We start from the raw sequence: 11,886 nt of genomic DNA on the forward strand, positions 1-11,886 counted from the left end.
ACAATCCTAATGGACGTGGTGGTTGCTGACATTCCACCAAAGTATGGCATGCTGTTGTCAAGATCTTGGGGGGAAAAACTCCAAGGATCTCTCCAATTAGACCTCTCCTATGCCACTATTTCAGTCTTTGGGCAACCAAAGAGACTGTATAGAGAAACACTGATGAAGTATGTGGTAAGTAGTGAGGAAAAACCCCAGAATTTCCCTATCTATTCAAGCCATTCTGATATGGATTCTTTTATTTTGTTTAACAATGAAACAAGTCCTCCAACTAATCAGAGGCCTTTGCCTTTAGAACAAGAAACATGCATCAATCAAGAATTGGTTGCTCATACCCAGGAAACTGTCAAAACAGTCAACGCAACCAGCATACAAGAAGAACCACATGAAGCACAAAACCTAGGTCTTCCCAATCCTAAAATGACTGAAACTCTTAATGTCAACCACAAGCAAGAAATCACATGGTATTTAGAGTTTGATGGTTCTGTTAATAAGCTAGGAGCAGGGGCAGGAATATGGATTCACAATACACATAATAGCCATGCAGAGGGTCATGCTTACAGACTTAACTTCAGATGTACCAACAACATGGCAGAGTATGAAGCTCTCCTTTTAGGCCTTAAACTGCTCAAAGCTCTAGGAGCTGCAAAGGTGTCCATTCTAGGTGAATCTGATTTAATCATACAACAAATGAAGGGCAACTTCGTTACCAATGATAGAAGGCTAAGAGCTTATAAGATTGCTGCCACTGCAATACTTGATACCTTCACTGAATCCAAACTTGATAAGATTTCTAGAAGCAATAACATGCATGCTCACAGCCTAGCTACTTTTGCTAGCACTTGCAAGCTTCATTTTGAGTCCAATCACCACTTTACTGCTAAGATAAAGCACAGGCCTACTGTCCCTAACAATGTTAAAGATTGGCAAGTGTTTGAGGATGATGCTCAAATCAACAATTTTCTTACCTTACAGCATGAGTTTTCAGGCCTAAACATTGATATGGATGCGATGGATGATCCACTGAAAGAAATAAACCAAATCCAGCAAACTGTAACAGCTGAAACAGCTAGAAAATTGCTACAGCCAATCACCTTTGATGAAGAAAACATAGAAGAGCTGAAACAGATGCATTTGGAGGAAATAGCCAAAACAGAGGCTGAAATCATTGATCTAAAGGAAAATTTTCTCCCGGTTGGCCTCACTCCACTAGAAGACATGTTTGATGCAAATGATGTCCCCAGTAAACCAAAATTGCAACCCATAAACACTGATTTAGAAGAACATAACATTGGGACAGCAAAGAACCCGAAAATGATCAAACTGTCCAAAAATTTACCAGCTGATCAAAATCCCAAGTACGTGGATTTGTTCAAAGAGTTCCAAGATGTATTTTCTTGGAGTTATGAGGACTTGAAGTCCTATGACACCTCAATTATTCAACATACCATTCCCTTAAAGCCAAATCAAAAGCCCTTCAAACAGAAACTGAGGAGAATCAATCCTATGCTTCTCCCTTTGATTGAGACAGAAGTGCAAAGAATGTTTGAAGCAGGTATCATAGCACCCATTAGATTTTCTGAATGGGTATCCAATCTTGTTCCCACAAGAAAGAAAACAGGTGAGATTCGGCTTTGTGTAGATTTGAGAAACTTAAACCAAGTCTCCCTTAAAGACCACTACCCATTGCCCAAAATGGACCACATCCTACAAAGAGTAGTAGGGTCATCTAGAATCTCTTTGCTAGATGGCTTTTCAGGTTTTAATCAAACACTGGTTCACCCGGATGACCAAGACAAGACAGCCTTTACCACACTGTGGGGAACATTTAAGTATGTTAAAATGCCTTTCGGCCTAAAGAACGCAGGTGCCACCTTTCAAAGGGCCATGGACATTGCATTTTCCAAGGAAATCCATGATTTCTTGGTTGTCTATCTTGATGATCTTACCCCTTTCTCCAAATCTGTTCAAGAGCACCTAAGACATTTGAGACAAGTGTTCCTAACATGTAGGAAATACGGCATTTCCTTGAACCCCAAGAAGTCTTTATTTGGCCTTGAAGAAGGCAAATTACTTGGACATATCATTTCAAAAGACGGGATCAGAATTGATCCGGAAAGGATCCAAGCCATTCTCCAAATCCCATATCCAAGAAACATAAAAGAGCTGCAAGCATTCCTAGGAAAGATCAATTTCCTAAGGAGATTTATCCCAAATCTAGCCGAGCTGATAAGACTGTTGAGAAACATGTTAAAGAAGGATGCCAAGGTAAAATGGTCTCTTGAAACCAAGCAAGCATTTGAGAGTATCAAAGTTTCCCTAACTCAAGCCCCAGTCCTCACAAGTCCTCAATTTGATAGGGACTTTATCATATTTTCATTTGCATCTGATAATACCATAGTTGTTGTCCTATTACAAAAGGATGACCAAGGAAATGAAAAGCCAATTGTTTTTTTCAACCGATCCTTAAGAGATGCACCCTTGAAGTACCAAATCATGGAGAAGCAGGCCTATGCCCTAGTTAAAGCAATCAAGGAATTCCGAATTTATATTTTATATTCACATGTGATTTCTTATGTGCCAAATGCTATTGTAAAAGACATATTAACCCAAGAGGGGTTAGAAGGCAAAAGAGGCAAGTGGATTGCTAACATTCTTGAGTATGACATAGAGATAAAACCAACCAAGCTGATAAAGGGACAAGGTTTAGCTAAACTAATGTCCGAAACAAACTTTCAAGCCTTAGACATCAACCAACTGGAAAATGAACAGGAGCTGGCGACTCCACAGATCAGTGACACCTTTCTGCAATCCCCATGGTATGATGATATATGATTTGTATTGTTAAACCTGTTTGCTCCCCCAGAATTGTCCAGGACCATGAAGAGATTTTTAAGAATGAGGGCTTTGAAATTTTGTGTCTTAGATGGTGCTTTATTTTGGAAGAATCACGAAGGCATATTGCTTAATTGTTTGACCATGAATGAAACTAATAATGTCATGAAAGAATTCCATGCAGGGGACTGTGGAGGACATCTATATTGGAAGTCCACTGCTGATAAAATTTTAAGGGCTGGTTTCTATTGGCCCTCTTTGTTTGCAGATGTAAAGAAGTTTTCTATCTCATGTCACAAATGCCAAATCTTTGAGGGAAAAAGAAAGTTGCTCCCCTTGCCTCTGAAACCCATCTCAACAGAAAAGCCTTTTCAACAATGGGGTCTTGACTTCATTGGAGAAATCCATCCGTCTTCCTCAGGCCAACATAAGTGGATTCTAACTGCCACTGACTATTTCACCAAGTGGATTGAAGCCATTCCATGCAGGCAGGCCAATGACACCACCATTATCAAATTCCTTGAGTGCAATATCCTTTCTAGATTTGGCTGCCCTGAGAAGATCATCACTGACAATGCCGCTGCTTTCAAATCCAAAAAGATGATCAATTTTTGCCATAAATTCAATATCACTTTAGGCCATTCCACAGCCTATTACCCTCAAGGTAATGGCTTAGCCGAGTCATCCAACAAGAGCCTGATTAGTATTATCAAGAAGATCTTAGAAGAAAACAAGAAGAACTGGCATAGAATGCTCACAAATGCCCTATGGGCAGACAGATTGTCAACCAAGAAATCCATTGGGATGAGCCCTTATGAGCTAGTATATGGCATGGAGGCCAGATTTCCTTCATCACTGGGCATTCCTATTATCAAGCTGCTGCAAGAGATTCAAGCTGAGCCAAATGATATACAAAGGAGGATAAACCAAACAATTCATTTGCAGCAGACAAGAGATCAAGTCTATGACAGAGCTCAAATTATGCAAGAGAAGCTCAAAAGGATGTTTGATAAGAGGACTAAGGCTCAGAATTTCTGTGTTGACAACAAAGTTCTAAGGTGGGACTCACGAAGAGAAGACAAGGGAAAACATGCAAAATTTGATTTCCTTTGGAGAGGGCCATTTGTTATTTTTGTTGGTCAGGGAAATAACACATATTTCCTCAAATCTGTAGAGGGCAGCACTGCTGAAGAAGGCCCTGTAAATGGCCGTATGTTGAAGCATTATCATGATCCCTTTTGTTGAACATAACGCAGCTTTGTAAATATCTCTTTGTACATTGATATTTGTATATATCAGCACTTTTGTTTTTATTTTGTATAAACAGTCCGATTGTTAGAGGAGCAGCAACAAAGTTTGTGAAGACACAGCCGATGCAAGTCCTCTATTTTTAATCTCTGTATCTGCAGTAATCTCAGCAAAACAACAAGAGCAGCGCTATCATATCACAGTGATTTATGTTAAAGAGAAGTTGTTTGCAGCTTGTTGTCTTCAAGTCAACAATATCAAAAAGAAAGGAGGATTTGCAGTTTATTTCAACACCCTTTCAAAGACAAGAAAAGAAGAGCTCCAGTTTTATTCTCTTTTTTGTGTTTATTTCACAAGGCAGTGCTCAAGCAAAAGTGTATGCAATATCAAGCACGCAGAAGAAAGCAGGCGATGCTTTATTTTTCATAGTGTTTTAGATAAGGAGGAGTGCTGCATTCAGAAGTTAAAGTTCTAGTCATTCAGAAATTAGCACAGAAGAAATTTTCAATTAACAACAATTACAAAGAATCAAGGCATTCTAACCTGCTGTTCTTGGCTTGTCACAAGGAAAAGCCATCCCCAAGTGGAGCCACTGTTAGGCTCCTGCTACAGCAGGTTAATCATCCTTCATGATCGACATTTTTACATGCCAAATATGTCATACTTTGCTTGCTGCAATGCTCCATATTTGCTAAAGATGGCCAGAGAAGTATCCATGAGAGTGTGCTAGTCTAAATGCCACTGCTGTGTATCATTTTTGATGAGTTTTTCAGCTAAGGGAGGTCCAAACAGCTTAATCTTGGTCTCCCTAGGTTTCAATTTCCTGTTGTAGAATATAGAGAATGAACATCTGTCCAAACAGCTTAATCTTGGCAGATTTGTAGATAGGTAGAGAAACAAGGGTGCTCAACAGCTTAATCTGAGCCCCTGGATGCAATAAGTATAGAGTTAGATAGGAGGACAACAAGAAGAAAAGAACAAAAAGCTGGGTATGCTAGTTCAAGTGCACCCAAACCAAAAAGAAGAGAAAATGCTAGGTGAATAGGTCGGGTAGGTAGCTTTGTGGTTGCAGAATCATGGCTTGTGATCCAGTTCATATTGTCAAGTGTTATATCTATCATATCACAAGTTGAAGGTGATTTTTCAGTTGGAGGACTTCAAGAAATGCATGTCTAACTTCCCCTTCTCCCTCTTTCCCAAATCACTCACTAACTTCCCCTAAAGAGGTCAAGATTTGCTTGATACCTCTTAGATTCATCATTCTCCATATCATCTGCCTTGGTGAAGATCTGCTTCACTAAAGGAATGTTCACACTTCTTCTATCAGTCATTTTCCCCCATTGATAGCCTAAGACTTCATTCTTAGTGCTTTTCTCATCATTATCATATTAACTACTAACTCTATTATGTAATTCCCTATCTATTTCCCCTCCCCCTACTAAAACTATGTTAATAGCTCCCCTATATACTTATCCCTCCCCCTGGTTGAAAAATAACCATATACATCCTTGGGAATTGCTAAGTTTATCAGAAACTCAACAAGAACCCACATTGCCCCCCTCAAACCATCTTCTCATGCATTTTGGACCCTTTCCGATGCATAGAACCCTTCATCACCCCCCTAACTATCTTCCAAATGCGTAAGGACTCATTCCTTTGCATAATTCTCCTTCACATGTTTAAAAATCACCCCTTTTACCTTGGTTTGCCTTTATAAGGCATGAAACCCTCTTTGGCCACTAAACCCCTCTCAAAACCACATCACTTTCCTCCTAAATGCCTTTGGACTCCTTCCAAGGCATAAGAATACAAAAATCATGCAAAAACCATGAAAAACCTTCAAAAAAGGATAAAATCCTCCCTTTTTGGGCTATCGGACCCCTTCCGATGCCTTAGAATCCATGCCAAACTATAAAGGAACCCTTCCGATTTCCCAAAAGGCTTGGCAGTTCACAAAAACATGGGTTCGATATAATAAAGTTTCATTTGGTCCCCCTTCGATGCAATATCGCTATCGGGAGGGGGCAGTGGCATATATGAGCAAAAATGGCTAAGTCTCAAGGCATGGGGCACAGTGCCGATGGGCCAGACCCGAAAACATATAAAGTGGACTGGTAAAAGCATATCGGGTCCGCGCAGTTCGGCGATTCCATATGTGTGCCACCCCCCGGTCCCTCCGACTGCCGATCCGCCGACGGATCCAGGACCGTTGGATCGGGCCCCAGATCTGACGGTCCAAATCTTGTTGCGCGGCCCCCACTTCACAGTGCCCATATACTGCTCCGATTTCACGGAGCCTAAAAGTTATCAAAAGCCAGTGATAAAGGGTTTCGGTTCCGTTGGACCCGTTTCAATTGTAAATCCCCGATTTGGGATTCCGCCGATGGGTCAAACCCGAAATAAAATAAAGAGGGCCTGTATAAACTTATCGGGTCCGATGGGTTTTCAGCGTTTTTATGTGGCGACCCCATGACCCCGCCGATAGCGAATTGCCGAGTCAATCTCAGCCGCCCATTGAGGCCCAAAGATCAACGACCCATATTTGATTACATCACTCCTATATGGCTCCGACCAGCGGAGCCGAAAATTAATAAAGCGGGGCATAAAGGCATATCGGGTCCGCAAATATTGGTACTGTGCACCCCATATCCGGATCTGATAATTTATAAAGCGCAGTTGAAAGGGATTTCGGGTCCGATGCCCATTTTCATTCAAATCCACCGATGGGCCGGACCCGATCTCAATAAAGAAAGGGCCTATAAGCATTTCGGGTCCGCAGCATTTCGGAAGCACTATGTTTTGGGACCAATGGTCCACCCCGATGCGCGTTAGCGCCAGCCATTGGATCGGCCCACGCCAGATCCAACGGCTATGATTTAATCTAATGAACATTGATCGCTCCCACCCTAGTTGTGGTAAAATTTCATGTTTTAAGGCATTTTTGCCTTATAAAAGGAAAACGGCCATTTTTCACAGGGATTCTTCTAGCGCCCGCGCCCGTCTCCAGTTAAAGAAATTCATGCATCCTTAAGCCATTATGGATTGCTCCAAAGCCCTGTTTAGCTCCAGGAGCCAGTCTCGGCCTCAGCACGATCAGCAGCATGCAATTCCTCCTTTTTGCGGCATTTCTTCAGAGTTTAATACTAGTTTTGATCGGTCAAGCACCGATTGCGCCCAAAGGCCACTGAGGACATTAGCAGCAGTTATTTTTGCATTAAAAGGCAAAAAGGGGGCGATGGGACAATCTAAAGAGTATCAGTGGTGAGAAAAGGCCGAGATTCAGTGCAAAAGTGTATCAGGATGTGGCAAAGAGTATCAGTCCAGTTTTTCAAAGCAGATGAAAGCAAAGTAAGCCCAGCAAAGTCAACAAAGCATCATTCGGCCATTAAGGCTCACCAACACTTCTTTTGTTGCTTTAAAGCCACCTAAAGGCATAGATGAAGGCTTTCAAGGCATAGTTATTGCAGAGACATTGTTCGCAGTCATATTTTTGGAGTAACGCTGCTTCCTTAAATGCACAGTTATCACACAGAGGACAGCGCGTGGATCAAGGAACTCTTTGATCCATTTTTGAGGCAGGTGCCCCAGCGTAGCACTTAGATAAATGTTTTAAGCATTTACTTCAAGATAAAATAGATTAAAGCACTCATTTTCCTCAGATCTGCCTAAGATTTGCTGTAATAGATATTTTGAGATGCCAGTTACCCCAGCGCAGCTGTTAGAGAGATATTTCTGCCATTTACTTCCGTACAAATTAGGTTAAAGGCATTTATTTGAGGAGATCTATCCCAGATCTGATGTTTGTAAATATTTTCTATTTAAACCACCCTCTGCATTGTTTTAAGGGTTGGTTGGTCGATAACTTCCTCGAGACTTGCATTGTATTTTCTGAGAGTCTCTATAATCAAAGATCGCTGGAAAGTTTGGGAGATGAACTGGCTGTTGTGTTTTGATGTCTGAAGAGTGACTATGGAATCCTAACGCTTCTACAGAGCCCAATAAGTGTTTCTTATCTCTGTTTACAGTTTATATGTGTTTATGCCATCATTGTTTCACTATCTATATAGCAGAAAGAAAGAATGGTTCATACCTCACTTAGTTGTATTATGTTCTCAATTTCTACGATTTATCTATGTTTTCCTCTGAATTAGTCCTGAATATGAATACAGATTTGCTCATATTTACGCTAGTTCCTTCATATATGAATGTTGTTTAGGAATCCTTGACTGCTCCTATATAAATGTTCATTCACCTTCCCTCTGTTAGCATAATGAGAGCTACTTAGTTGCCTTTCATTCACTGACCTTCGTTCCATCGTTATTCTAGCTAGATATTGTTTTATGTGTAGCTATCCTGCTCTGTATTCCTCTTGTGACCAAGAAAACGCAACAGCAAGCCTAATCCACGACTCCATGCCCAATGGTTTGAACTTCTCACACTATGCATCCCAACTCTGTTTGAAAGAATCCTCCATCCCACCAAAATCAAAACAAAACCCAAGAAAATCATAACTAGCCTAAAATCAACCCAAAACAAAGCTAAATTATAAAGAGAGAGCCCTCTCTGATTGCAGGTAGGCTAGGAACTGCAGTCCAAAGATTGGTTTGTGGTTACCTCGGACGTATCCTTTAAGGAGCTTTAAGGACAACCTGAGTGATAACAGTACACATGACATATTTCTATGGAGGTTTTTGGTAGTCCAACTTTTAGTTTTTCCAAAAATATTGGCAGTAATTTTTATTCATAAATTCATTGTATTTTATGGGGTACCGCAAATTTGTCATATTTATGTGGGGTGCTAGTTTTCAAGATCTTTAAGGCATCATTTTTTTCGTCAATAGAATACATTTATATGTGGATATGTTTATATTCTCATATTTTAACATCTTTAGGCCATGATCATTATGACGAGTTTTCCATGTGAGCATGTAGTTTTGAGGGGCCTATAGACGAGATTGACATGATTATGAGCAAAGGCACAACAAGTGTCCATGTTACAGCCTTGGGCGATCTAGGGAATGTGAACTCATTGTTCACAGTTGCAGTATATGTTGGGTTGTCATTAATAACCCCTGGGCAGCGGAGCTTAGAAGACAGTGGCACTTGTGATGTAGGTGAGGACATTGTTAAGAACCTTTTGATATTTGAGGTGACCTCATTCAGTGCATTATTATTCTCCAGTTTGATTGCACATTTGCTTGACATTAGAAATCATAATAAGCAACAACAAAGAGCTTCATTAGGCAGTCAAGGGTCACATCAACAACAAGTTGTTGAAGCTTAGAAAGCTTGCCTTGGATTTTGGATATGTAATGGGATGCATATTGTTGATGGTGTCTATGGTGAACGTGATACAAATAAAATTGGGCATTATGTTATGTGGGGTAAGCTCCACTGTGAGGGAAACATTAACTTTGGTTGGTCTTGTTTCAACACCCTTGGATATGTATATCTTGACAATCATTTATGCCTTCACTCATTAGTATTGTACTGCAATTTCAGTAACAAACCAAAAATGAATGAGATGTACATCTCCAAACCTCTCCAAGAAACTACGCCTAGAACACGCATTCCTACTAGTCTACTCTATTTGTAATATGAGTTTGCTCCATTTATACCAAGAAGGGTTTCAATTTTACAGGAAAACCTTCAAAAACTACTATAGTTGGGATTTTTTATTGTAATATATTGATAGGATGCACATGTTTATGTGACAGGGTTTTAAGTTTTCAGTTCTTCTGTTGACCTCAGAAAAATTCAAATTGCATTTGAACTTCAATATCAAAAAAGATCGGCTTTGATAACCAAAACAAATTTTAGATGACTGTATTTTACCTTCTAAATTTATGTAATGAAATCTATGTCCTATTTCTGATCTACGAGTCTTGTAAAGGAGTAGAGTTTATTTCTCATGCAAGCCTTTCCAATGTTCAGATTTTTCATGTTCAGTTGGATTCTTAAGGGTCAACTTTCCTTTGATTGAAGGATCACCTTTATTGTCTGAAGTTCAAAACATGTTATAAATCATAATACCAAGTCCTATACCGTTGTCTCTAATGTAGATAATGGCTTCTTAGTACTTTGATTATTTTAGAAGCTTCTAATTGTACATACTCTATGCCAGTGTATTTGTATGTGTAATTGGCCAGAGTTCTAGATTTTGGCTTTTAGGTGATTCAAAGTTAATACATGGGATAAAATTATTAAAGATACCTATGACCATATTTTCGGTAGTGCAGAATTGAATCTCTCATCTCTTTTGCAACAACTTTCTCTCACACAAAATAACGTTGTACATATCTATCCCACACAAAATAATGTTGTACATATATGTGACTGTCGTATATGCATTATCCAAAACAACTCGTAAAAGATCTATTTTGGCAATCCTTCATCCTTCAAAACAAAAAAATCAAAGAGCTCATAATGACAAGCAAGTCAACGAGCACCACAAAACCCTAATGCAGAACATGGCTTAATTGATACTACCTACTGCATCGAGTAGTAACGGATACAAGGGCAGTGAGAAGCATGAATGTTATCTCTTGTGATTGCGTGCACAACAATCTCTACTTGACAGTGTTGAATTCACCTGTCAGATGTGATTTTACAACCCTCTGAAAGTTCATGTGTTCTTCATGCTATGTTTATAAAAACTAAACATGTTACTTAGACTTCACGTTTTCTTAGACTCCATGTTTTCCTAGCCATTTAGTGAAATCATATCAAGCTAATCTCTGAAAATAAATATGTTGTCAATGGATCTTATTTCCACTAAGAGTGCCTACAAGTAGGTGTCATCCATGGTTTAATTGATAGTCCTCATATTGAGAAAGAAACCATGCATCAGTTTCTATTTCTCAATTGTTTGCTACTTTGAGTGGAAATTGGAAGGGATGAATATTAGCGAATATTAGCTTTTGAGGTCATATACAAGGATATCCCAAATTGGACAAGACCTTTATTTTTTCAGAATGTGAATTATTTCCATTTTTTAGTTTTTATTGTTTTATAAACTTAGATGTGTTATAAGCAAAAGTGGTGAATGCATTGCAATCTTGCTAGTGGTTTCTCATTTGTTTAAGCTTATTTCAATCAAGAACTATTTTCCTAAAAGTTGTCAAGGGTGATTACAGGCTAAATTGCTGCATAGACAAAAAGTACAGGTTATAATTATGATATTTGGTTTCGTAAAGGGGTGGTTTAAGGGTTATTAAATGCCACACTATTGCACATACCCAAAAAAAAATAGAGTTTACTTTAATATTTGGGTTGATAAGAAGATTGCTACAAAGACCCAACAAAATAGGAGTTAATTATAATATTTAGGTTGATAACAAGGTAATTGGCAAGTCAGATGCCAACCATATAATTATTGGCAATCAAGACACCAAAGCAAATTGGTGCATTATATAAGACTTTATAAGGTCCTTTTGTGAGATGAGAAATTTGTTTCATATAATTATAATATCTAAGTTGATAATGAGTTCATTGATACCAAACCAAATTGGAATATAAGATTAACATGTTTCATATACTTACAATATTTGGGTTGATAATAATCTCAGTGACACACCAAATCCAATTGGAATATAAGATCTACGTGTTTCATATGTTATTTGGGTTGATAATAAGATCATTGAAAAGTCACGACATCAAACCAAATTGGTGTATAGGACTCCATAATGTCCTCTTGTTTGTGGGATAAAATGTAGTTTTAACGCAATGATTTACTCTACTTTAATGCAGTGATTTACTATGAGTTTTAATGCAGTGTTTTTCTAAAATCTATATAAATGTAGA

At 39.0% G+C, this 11,886-nt stretch overlaps 1 pseudogene; it reads left to right on the forward strand.

The window, feature by feature from the left end:
• Nucleotides 1–7,120: 7,120 nt before the first annotated feature.
• Nucleotides 7,121–9,566, forward strand: LOC149210535 (uncharacterized; annotated as a pseudogene).
• Nucleotides 9,567–11,886: the final 2,320 nt, after the last annotated feature.

This window comes from Pinus tabuliformis, chromosome 1_2, assembly GCF_031772625.1.
Source record: "Pinus tabuliformis cultivar Carrire ecotype Pingquan chromosome 1_2, CPIR1, whole genome shotgun sequence".
NCBI classification, from domain to species: Eukaryota; Viridiplantae; Streptophyta; class Pinopsida; order Pinales; family Pinaceae; genus Pinus; species Pinus tabuliformis.